At 44.7% G+C, this 12,234-nt stretch overlaps 1 pseudogene; it reads right to left on the reverse strand.

The window, feature by feature from the left end:
* Positions 1-8,179: 8,179 nt before the first annotated feature.
* On the reverse strand, positions 8,180-9,079 carry LOC147988720 (uncharacterized; annotated as a pseudogene).
* Between the last annotated feature and the right edge of the window lie 3,155 nt (positions 9,080-12,234).

Here is a 12,234-nt window from a genome sequence, read left to right on the forward strand (position 1 = left end):
GTACGCGCGTACGTGCCATACTAAAACAAGTGGGTAGATGCACGCAGGAGATAATCGATGAACAATGGGTAATTAAGGTAGGCAGGTCAGGGTAGATAGGTAGCTAGAGAGGTTATAGGTGATGCGTGGATGAGAAAAATTATTAAAGCGTACGTGTCAACATGCATGCAACAAACTGGTAGAAAAACGTTGCCGCTTCTTAGTTTTTTGGGTAAAAAAAAAAGCTTACTCGATAGTTTTTGGCCGTATGCTTGGCGTGGGCTAGCTACATCGGCCGATCGATCCATGCATCATATAATGATGAGAAAAAGCAAAGGCAACCAAGTAATAACCAAGTTATTGTCGTCACGTACGTACGTCAGTAGTCATCAATTCCACCGATCGGTCGGTCGATCGATCTGCCTTTTTGGTTCACCGATCCATTTTTCGGTGCAGGTGCAATGCGGGTACTACATATGCCCATGCATGGCGAAGAAGCTTGATTAACCGGTACGACTATCTTTGGGTCAAGTGACGGTTGAACTGACAAGAGAAAAATGCAAAAAGGGTTGTAGTACTTCTGTTTTTAGTTGAATGGTTTTTAGTCCTTTGTGTGAGTCGCAATGCAACTCCCCCAAACAATAATAGGAAAAGACCTACCTCCGTGCAAGGAGCTAGCTACTTTTCAAACGCACGCATGCTCAAATTAAGCACAAGAAACGCAGCCGTCTGTGTTAAAAATCAGCCATTCCCCCTCCTACCCGAAGGTGAAACCCTAGCCCCGAGCGCCTCCTGTCCATGAAATCCCTGGCCGCCGCCGCCGCCTGTGACGTGGCGGCGCCCGGCCGACAAAGGTGGCGGGCGATATCTGCTTGCCCTGACAGGCCTTCTTCACGCATGGGAGAGATGTCTCAAGGGGTAAACCCGGGCAAACGTCGGGCTAGGCTGGGTTTCGGGCCGGGCTTTTAAAAGCCCGATCTTCATTTCCCAAGCCCGAGCCTGGCCCAAAGCTCGAAATACTCCCTGTTTCCACGCCCGGACCCGGCCTGAAATTAAGCCCGAAGCCCGAGACCCAGGCCGAATGCTATTTTTTAGTATGCACATGTGCAAGCTCGGCCCGAAGCCCGAAAACCCGGCCCAAAATACAGAAAAATAGAAGCCCAAGTCCAGCCCGAACTATCTTTCGGGGTATAAAACAAAGCCCGAGCCTGGCCCGAATGTCAAGCCTGGCCCAGCCCAACCCAGGTTTTTTGGGCTGGGTCGTTGGGACAGGTTGTCCATGCCCGAGTTTACTCGAGGGTGGCACGGTGGCTGGTAGATCTCGGTGCGGCGGCACATGGCGAGAGTGTGGGGAGAGGCGGAGCGCGGTAACGAGGTGGTGCGGGGCGACGGTCTTCTTCGAGCGCCGAGGTGGGAGCCGGAGGTCGCGGCGTGGGGCCTTGGCGGTGGCGGATCTTGGCCAGTTATGGTGGCTAGGAGAGGCAGCCAGGATTCGCTGTCAACTGCTTTAGATCCATGTAAGGATTCAACAACGATGACTTTAGTTTTAGGACCCTGGTCCTTAGGTACACGTGCATGAAGAGTTCTCGGCTGTCATCAATAAGGTCAAGCCAGCTTCGATAGGGAAGCAGCGACAACGGCACGTAGACGGCTCATTCTGACGACAATAGTGGTCTTTCGATGGTCTTGGGATCTCATATAATTATTATTATGTTTGAGATGTTTTCTACTTTAGGTGATTTTTTATAGTATACTCCCTCCGGTTTTTTTTACTTTGCATATTAGAATTTTCTGAAGTCAAACTTCACAAAGTTTGACCGCATTTATATGAAAAAATATCAATATCTGCCATGCTAAAGTTATACAATATGAAACTTTATGTCATGACACATCTATTGATATTGATTTCAGATTGTGAATGTTGGTACTTTTTTCTATAAAGTTGGTCAAACTTTACGATGCTTGACTTTAGTCAAATTTTATATGCACATTAAAAAGGACCGGAGAGAGTATTTGATATTTTCTGAAAAAACAGGGTGGCCGACCATCGGTCCAGATCAAACCGGAATGGCCTACATACACAGCGAACGTCTCGCGGTGCAGGAAGCTCAGGTCAATGAGTCGTGGAGGGTGTAGGGGTGAGCTACAGCGGCGCATGTGTCCGAAGGTTGGAGAAGTGTGGGTACGTCACTGTAGTACATGCAACGGTCCACCTAGGGATACTCCTAAGTGTTAGACTAATAGATCTAACGGGTGTGTTTAAGCCGTCATATCAAAACCAACATTCTCCCCCTTGATCGTTAGGCTTAACTTCATTCGCCCATTCTACATAGGAATGATGTACCAAAATGAGGTGTTACTAGAGCTCGAAACGCCATGGAACCTCAACACTTATAGCACACCCGCCTATTTCGAAATGGAAAAACATTTTGCTAATTGGGGAGTGGTTCATTTTAATGGTCCTCTTATTCCAGAATCATAAGGCTTCCAGTAGTCCCATGCCGGCAACATGCTCACGAAAAATACTAGGTGGTAAGCCTTTTGTTAGCGGATCCGCAAGCATATGCTTCGTTCTTATGTGTTTAACATCAACTGTTTGATCCTGGATTCTATCTTTCACAACACGATACTTTATGTCAATGTGTCTGGCAGCATCACTTGACCTGTTGTTACTCGTATAGAAAACTGCGGGTTCATTATCGCAGTATAATAAAATTGGTTTAGATATGTTGTCAACCACTTTAAGTCCAAAAATAATATTCTTTAACCATACAGCCTGCCCGGTGGCCTCATAATATGCTACAAATTCTGCTTGCATCGTAGATCTAGCAGTTAAGGTTTGTTTGGAGCTTTTCCACGATATAGCTCCTCCCGCGAGTGTGAATATATAACCTGACGTGAATCTCTTACTATCCACACACCCGGCAAAATCAGAGTCTGAATAACCAACAATTTCTAGGTTATCAGTTCGTTTATATGTAAGCATGAAATCCTTAGTTCCTTGCATATAACGCAAGACTTTCTTTGCGGCCTTCCAGTGGTCCGGTCCTGGATTTGATTGGTATCTGCCAAGCATCCCGGTTACAAAACATAAATCTGGGCGTGTACACACTTGAGCATACATGATGCTTCCGACAGCTGAAGCATAAGGAACCGACTTCATCTGATCAGTTTCACATTGGTTCCTCGGACATTGAAATGTCCCAAACTTATCGCCCTTAACTATAGGAGCAGGTGAGGGTGAGCACTTATGCATATTGAATTTTTTTAGTACTCTCTCAAAGTATGCCTTTTGAGATAGTCCTAACATTCCTCTGGACCTATCTCGATGCCGAGGACATACGAAGCTTCACCAAGATCTTTCATATCAAAACTGGATGACAGAAAATTTTTGGTCTCATGCAGCATATCCTTATCGCTATATGCCAACAATATGTCATCAACGTATAGGACTAAAAATGTGAACCTACTGCCTTTAAACTTAACGTATATGCAGTTGTCCACAACATTTTCGGTGAAACCAAAAGTTTTGATAATTGTATCAAACTTGAGGTACCACTCTCTTGAAGCTTGCTTCAAGCCATAAATCGATTTCTTTAGACGACATGCCAAATGTTCCTTCCCTTCCACAACAAAGCCTTCTGGCTGAGCCATGTAAACGTTTTCTTTTAAGTCACCATTTAGAAATGCCGTTTTAACATCCATTTGGTGTAGTTCTAGGTCGTAATGAGCTACTAATGCCATTATGATTCTGAAAGAATCCTTGGTTGACACAGGAGAGAAGGTTTGCTTATAATCAATGCCTTCTCTCTGTGTATACCCTTTTGCCACTAGCCTTGCTTTGAACCGTTCGACATTCCCTTTGGAATCATACTTGGTTTTGTAGACCCACTTGCAGCCTACTTTCTTAGCTTCATCGGGAACTTCTATTAAGTCCCATACGTCGTTTGAGCCCATAGATTTCAACTCGTCTTCCATGGCAACCAACCATTTGGACGAATTTTCGCTTTTAATGGCCTCCTTATAAGAGGTTGGATCCTTCACCTTTCCCAGATCATTCATATCCTCAATCATGAAAGTGATATAGTCGTCTGATATGGCTTTCTTCCTCTCACGCCATGGTCTACCCACAGGAGGAGGTGGTGGTGGTACATCATCATTTTGTGAATCAATATTTTCCTGGTGGTCCTCATTTGTGTCTGGATTTTCATTATTAGTCTCCGGATCACCATTTGACTGAGAAACTGAACCATGAGATTCAGGATCATCAGTTGTCACATTTCTTCGTATTGGAAAAACAATCTCTTGGATAATCAGGGATGGTGCACAAACCCGCTTCTCCTCAAGATCGATCTCCCTTAACTTAGTGACCTTATTATCCTAAAAAAAATACCGCTTGTCTAGTCTCCACAAACTTGGTGGTATGACTTGGACAATAAAAACGATATCCCTTTCCCCTATGAGGGTATCCAACGAAGAAACAACTAACTGTTTTTGGATCCAATTTCTTAAGTTGTGGATTGAAAAATTTAGCTTTAGTAGGGCAACCCCACACTCGTAAGTAATTCAAGCTCAGTTTCTTTCCCACCCACATCTCGTAAGGTGTGTTCGATGCTGACTTAGTTGGAGCAAGATTTAGTATGTGTGCAGCTGTCTTTAATGCCTCTATCCAAAGGCTTACTGGTAAACTAGAGTGATTAAGCATGCTTCGCACCATATCCATAAGGGTGCGGTTGCGACGCTCGGCCACACCATTTTGTTGTGGTTCACCAGGCATTGAGTATTGAGCAATGATTCCATTTTCAGATAAGAACTTGGCAAAAGGTCCAGGAATCTGCCCATAAGGAGCATGCCTACCATAATACTCTCCCCCGCAATCAGACCATACAACTTTGATTTTCGCGTTCAGTTGATTTTCAACCTCCGCTTTATAGACTTTGAATTTCTCCAAAGCTTCTGATCGGTCACGTATGGGATAAATATATCCATAGCGGGAAAAGTCGTCTGTGAATGTAATGAATGAATCAAAACCATCTACAGACTTAACATTAAGGGGTCCACATATGTCGGTGTGAATTAATTCTAAAACCCCTGTGGCTCTTACTGCTCCTTTCTTAATTGTTTTTGCGAATTTTCCTTCAATGCAGTCGACACATTTGTCTGCATCTGAGAAGTCTAATGGGAGGAGTATTTCATTTTTAACTAAGCATTCCATTCTCCCCCTCGAAATGTGGCCCAAACGACAATGCCACAATTTCGAAGAATTACTAACTCCTTTCCATTTCTTCTCAACATTAATTTCATCACTCACATGCATAACTGAATCATTATTAAGAGATAACATGTATAGTTGGCCTCGTCTAACACCGATGCCTACATTCTTATTACATTTGATCAAAGCAAATTGTTTCTTGCCAAAATGGCACTCATACATATCATCATCTAAACGAGAAACTGAAATCAAATTCCTACTTAAGGTAGGTGAAAGATCGTGGATATTGCCTAGAGGGGGGGTGAATAGGCGCTTTAAAATAATTACGGTTTAGGCTTGAACAAATGCGGAATAAACTTAGCGGTTAATTTGTCAAACACAGAACCTACAACAACTAGGTTCACCTATGTGCACCAACAACTTATACTAAGCAAGATAAACAACTATGTGATAGCAAGATATATGATAAGAAACAATATGGCTATCACAAAGTAAAGAGCATAAGTAAAGAGCTCGGGTAAGAGATAACCGAGGCACGCGGAGACGACGATGTATCCCGAAGTTCACACCCTTGCGGATGCTAATCTCCGTTTGGAGCTGTGTGGAGGCACAATGCTCCCCAAGAAGCCACTAGGGCCACCGTAATCTCCTCACGCCCTCGCACAATGCAAGATGCCGTGATTCCACTAAGGGACCCTTGAGGGCGGTCACCGAACCCGTACAAATGGCAACCCTTGGGGGCGGTCACCGAACCCGTACACTTTGGCAACCCTTGGGGCGGTCACCAGTACCCGTCAAATTGCTCGGGGCGATCTCCACAACCTAATTGGAGATCCCGACGCTTGCCCGGAGCTTTACACCACAATGATTGAGCTCCGAACACCACCAACCGTCTTGGGCGCCAAGGCACCCAAGAGGAACAAGCTCTAGGGTGCCCAAACACCCAAGAGTAATAAGCTTCTCAAACTTCACTTCCACGTATCACCGTGGAGAACTCAAACCGATGCACCAAATGCAATGGCAAGGGCACACAGAGTGCCCAAGTCCTTCTCTCCCAATCCCACCAAAGCAACTAATGCTAGGGAAGAGAATGAGAGGAAGAACGAAAGAAGAACACGAAGAACTCCAAGATCTAGATCCAAGGGGTTCCCCTCACTTAGAGGAGAAAGTGATTGGTGGAAACGTGGATCTAGATCTCCTCTCTCTTTTCCCTCAAGAACTAGTAAGAATCATTGGAGGGATTGAGAGTTAGCAAGCTCGAAGAAGGTCAACAATGGGGGAAGAACACGAGCTAAAAGGATAAGGTTCATTGGGGAAGAAGACCCCCTTTTATAGGTGGGGAAAAATCCAACCGTTATGCTCATAGCCCGCACAGAGCGGTACTACCGCTCCAAGGAGCGGTACTACCGCTAGGGCGGAAGTACCCCTTTGAAAAACAACAGTGAGGAGGCAAAAGGCCAGAAGAACCGCCGAAGCGGTACTACCGCTCGTCCTCACGGTACTACCGCTCGACCTCACGGTACTACCGCAAATGGTAGCGGTACTACTGCTTGCGAGCGGTACTAAAAAAATACATCCGGGCCTACCACCGCAAGACTTGGGACGAGTTTTTGGTCCGGAGCGGTACTACCGCTGTAGGAGCCGCGGTAGTACTGCTCTGGAGCGGTAGTAAAAAATTACATCCGCTCCAATTCGCGGTAGTACCACTGCAGCCTTTTCAGAACACCAAAACGGCCATAACTTTTGCAAACGGACTCCGAAATCGATGAAACCAAGTTTGTTGGAAAGCTAGCGACAAGGGATAACACAATCTTGAAAGAAATAACAATAAGAAGCAAATTAGAAAAGGCCCATAAGAAAATGGTGAGGACCCTTCCTCGGATAAGACCGGTAAAATCTACAACACCGAAAACATCATAGAAGACGCATGCGAACTCCGTTTTCGATGAACTCAAGCTTGTCATCAAGATGACCATAAGCTCTAAGACTCACAAAGAGAACCAAATAAGAACCAAGAAACATGATGCAAGGATGCAATGGTTTGAGCTCTCGACGAACGATACGATCAAGCTACTCACTTGAGAGCCCCCCTTGATAGTACGGCTATCGATCCTATAACCCGGTCTCCCAACTACCACCATGAGACCGGTAAAATAGAAAACCTATCAAGGGCAAACCTTTGCCTTGCACATGATCCACTTGAGTTAGATTATGACGATCTTGTCCTCCTCAAGATGGACCACCTTTCTTGATTGCGTTGGGTCGATGAAGACTAGATGATTGCTCCCCCATACTCCACTATGGGTGAGCCACTCTTCGGCACATCTTCACAAGTCCATTGACACCAAAATGGATGGCAAGCTTCAAGCACTTGATCTCTTCGTGATTCTCCACTTGAAATTGCACACGGCAATCTTGATGACGATCACCACTTGATGTCATCCTTCCCATGGGTTGTATGATATCATCCTCTTGACGCAAGCCCATGGACACGTACCTAACCCCACATAGACTCTCACATAGACCATGGGTTAGTACACAAAGTGCAATGGACAATGCTTACCATACCATGGGATCACTTGATCCCTCTCGGTACATCTTCTACTCTTTGTGAGTTGATCAACTTGATTCACTCTTGACTTAGTCTTGATCAACCTTGAATCTTTCCAACTCTCTTCGTTTGGATGATGTCTTGAAGGTAAACATGAATGATCACACAATCTTCTTCTTCAAGACATGCTTGCAATAAGCTCAACTCTCAAATGACCAATCTTTGGATAATTCCTTGAATAGCACCTTGGTCGACACAAACTCTCCTTGAAACCAACACATGTACTCCAAGAAAATCCTATGGAGAAAACCTTCAAATATAACTCAAGGAAAGCATTAGTCCATAGAGATTGTCATCAATTACCAAAACCAAACATGGGGGCACCGCATGTTCTTTCAGTAGGCACATAAATAACATTATTCAATCTAAGAATGTGGCCAGTGTGTAGCTCCAACGTGAGAGATCCCACAGCTTCAACATCGGCCTCAACTCCGTTCGCAACCTTAAGCTTTCTTGTTCCTCCTCTTATAGTTTGGATCGTATCGAATCCCTGCATAGAGTTAGCAACGTGAGTGGTTGCCCCTGAATCAATCCACCATTAACTTTATAGAAAGTTCGACATAAAAAGATTCATCTACAAAAGTAATTTCATCAATACCTCTTTTGTTCATCCATTTTAGAAAGCCTGGGCAGTCCCTTTGATAGTGTCCCTCCTCTTTGCAGAAGTTACAAGAATTTTCTCCAGCAGTGGAGCTGCTAGGAGCAGAAGAAGAACTACCGGCTTCTTTACCCTTGAATGCCTTAGGGTTGAATGGCTTAGTGCCTTCTTTCTTGACTTGCTTTTTCTGAGGCTTGGGAAAACCTTGCCCGTCATGCTTTCTCTTGTTAGAGCCAACATGAAAAATATGGTCTTTCTTCTGCCTCATGATCCTCTCTTCCTCCTGGACGATCCTTGCGGTCATCTCAGAGAGCGGTCATTTTTCCTTTAGAGAGTTATAGTTGACCTTAAATTGTTCAAACTCTTCTGGAAGAGACTCAAGAATAATTATGACAAGAAGGGCTTCACTTAAAGAACACTCCAAAGCCTTAAGTTTGGTGTAAGCATTTACCACCCTCAATATGTGTTGCCTAACGTTTCCGTCAATAGTGTATTTCTGAAGAAGTTTAGCAAAAAGCTCATGAGCATACACTTTGTCGGAGCCTTTAAATTGCTCCTCCATTTCAGTGAGGAATTCTTTAGCAGTGTTTTTCTTAGGGAGTGCTTCAGAAATGTCCGGCGATATTGTCGCTTTAATGATGAGAAGCGCAATATGGTTGGACTTGTTCCACTTTTCCATCTTAACATCATAGTCTTTCTTTAGTTCTGCATACTCTGTAACACCTGCCACAGGTGCCACAGGTTTTTCTTCCCTCAAGGCATAGTCAAATTCATTCCAACCCAAACATAATTCGACTTGGGACTTCCAACGAGGGAAGTTACTCCCCGTAAGTGGTTCGATCGTGTCGGACCGAAATGGAGCGGAAGCTGAAATCATCATAAAAATTCATAAGTAAACTTGCATGATTATAAATTTACGCTGGTAAATAAACAAACATGCCAAGTATTTAATTTCAACTCCATGTCAAAACACCGTTGGGCAGAAGAAACATGGAATTAAAATATCATAGGGGATGACTCATAATAATAAAACAACGTTGGTCCGAATTAAAATTAGAGTCATTTCATTCTGAATTTAAACATCAACATAAAAGAAAATATCATTATTTTTGATGTCTAAAAATTCATCATGCAAAACACATAATAAATCCTGAATAAAATATCTCGTTGGTTCAATTTTACCCAGAATAATAATGTGTTCATTTTAGTTTTAGGCATTTTCTATTTTTTAACTATGCAAAAACATAATAACTATTAACTTAAACGCACTGTAAAAACAGAAAATCGGACAGTGATTTTAGCCCGAAAGACCCCACAGCTACACGTACCTAACCCCACAAAGACTCTCACATAGACCATGGGTTAGTACACAAAGTGCAATGGACAATGCTTACCATACCATGGGATCACTTGATCCCTCTCGATATATCTTCTACTCTTTGTGAGTTGATCAACTTGATTCACTCTTGACTTAGTCTTGATCAACCTTGAATCTTTCCAATTCTCTTCGTTTGGATGATGTCTTGAAGGTAAACATGAATGATCACACTGTTGGAAATATGCCCTAGAGGCAATAATAAAAGTATTATTATTATATTTCTTTGTTCATGATAATTTTCTTTATTCATGCTATAACTGTATTATCCGGAAATCGTAATACACGTGTGAATACATAGACCATAATATGTCCCTGGTAAGCCTCTAGTTGACTAGCTCGTTGATCAACAGATAGTCATGGTTTCCTGGCTATGGACATTGGATGTCATTGATAACGGGATCACATCATTAGGAGAATGATGTGATGGACAAGACCCAATCCTAAGCATAGCACAAAGATCGTGTAGTTCGTTTGCTAGAGCTTTTCCAATGTCAAGTATCTTTTCCTTTGACCATGAGATCGTGTAACTCCCGGATACCGTAGGAGTGCTTTGGGTGTATCAAACGTCACAACGTAACTGGGTGACTATAAAGGTGCATTACAGGTATCTCTGAAAGTGTCTGTTGGGTTGACACGGATCGAGACTGGGATTTGTCACTCCGGATAACGGAGAGGTATCACTGGGCCCACTCGGTAATGCATCATCATTATGAGCTCAAGGTGACCAAGTGGTTGATCACGGGATCATGCATTACGGTACGAGTAAAGTGACTTGCCGGTAACGAGATTGAACAAGGTATTGGGATACCGACGATCGAGTCTCGGGCAAGTAACATACCGATTGACAAAGGGAATTGTATACGGGGTTGATTAATCCTCGACATCGTGGTTCATCCGATGAGATCATCGTGGAGCATGTGGGAGCCATCATGGGTATCCAGATCCCGCTGTTGGTTATTGACCGGAGAGTCGTCTCGGTCATGTCTGCTTGTCTCCCGAACCCGTAGGGTCTACACACTTAAGGTTCGGTGACGCTAGGGTTATGAAGATATGAATATGCAGTAACCCGAATGTTGTTCGGAGTCCTGGATGAGATCCCGGACGTCACGAGGAGTTCCGGAATGGTCCGGAGGTAAAGAATTATATATAGGAAGTGCTGTTTCGGCCATCGGGACTAGTTTCGGGGTTATCGGTATTGTACCGGGACCACCGGAGGGGTCCCAGGGGCCCACCGGGTGGGGCCACCTGTCCCGGGGGGCCACATGGGCTATAGGGGGTGCGCCTTGGCCTTCATGGGCCAAGGGCACCAGCCCTACTAGGCCCATGCGCCTAGGGTTTCCACCACGGAGGAGTCCAAGTGGTGGAAGGCACCCCGAGGTGCCTTGGGGGGGAGGGAAACCCTCCCCTGGCCGCCGCACCTAGGAGATTGGATCTCCTAGGCTGCGCACCACCCCCCCTTGGCCCTCCTATATATAGTGGGGGAGAGGAGGGATTTCATACCTCAGCCTTTGGTGCTTCCTCTCTCCCCGTTACGTCTCTCTCTCGTAGTATAGGCGAAGCCCTGCTACTGTGACGCCCTGCATCCACCACCACGCCGTCATGCTGCTGGATCTTCATCAACCTCTCTTCCCCCCTTGCTGGATCAAGAAAGGAGGAGACGTCATCCGTTCCGTACGTGTGTTGAACGCGGAGGCACCGTCCGTTCGGTGCTTGATCATCGGTGATTTGAATCACGTCGTGTTCGACTACATCATCCCCGTTCCTTGAACGCTTCCGCTCGCGATCTACAAGGTACGTAGATGCATCTAATCACTCGTTGCTAGATGAACTCCTAGATGGATCTTGGTGAAACGAGTAGGAAAAATTTTGTTTTCTGCAACGTTCCCCAACAGTGGCATCATGAGCTAGGTCTATGCGTAGTTCTCTTGCACGAGTAGAACACAAAGTAGTTGTGGGCGTTGATTTTGTTCAATATGCTTGCCGTTACTAGTCTTATCTTGATTCGGCGGCATCGTGGGATGAAGCGGCCCGGACCGACCTTACACGTACTCTTACGTGAGACAGGTTCCACCGACTGACATGCACTAGTTGCATAAGGTGGCTAGCGGGTGTCTGTCTCTCCTACTTTAGTCGGATCGGATTCGATGAAAAGGGTCCTTATGAAGGGTAAATAGCAATTGGCATATCACGTTGTGGTCATTGCGTAGGTAAGAAACGTTCTTGCTAGAAACCCATAGCAGCCACGTAAAACATGCAAACAACAATTAGAGGACGTCTAACTTGTTTTTGCAGGGTATGCTATGTGATGTGATATGGCCAAAAGGATGTAATAAATGATATATGTGATGTATGAGATTGATCATGTTCTTGTACAAGGAATCACGACTTATATGTCGATGAGTATGACGATCTACAAGGATGATCATGGAGCCCCAAGATGGAGATCAAAGGAGCTA

The sequence above is a fragment of the Triticum urartu genome, chromosome 1A, assembly GCF_056163025.1.
Source record: "Triticum urartu cultivar PI428250 chromosome 1A, HENAU_Tu73, whole genome shotgun sequence".
Classification (NCBI taxonomy): Eukaryota; Viridiplantae; Streptophyta; class Magnoliopsida; order Poales; family Poaceae; genus Triticum; species Triticum urartu.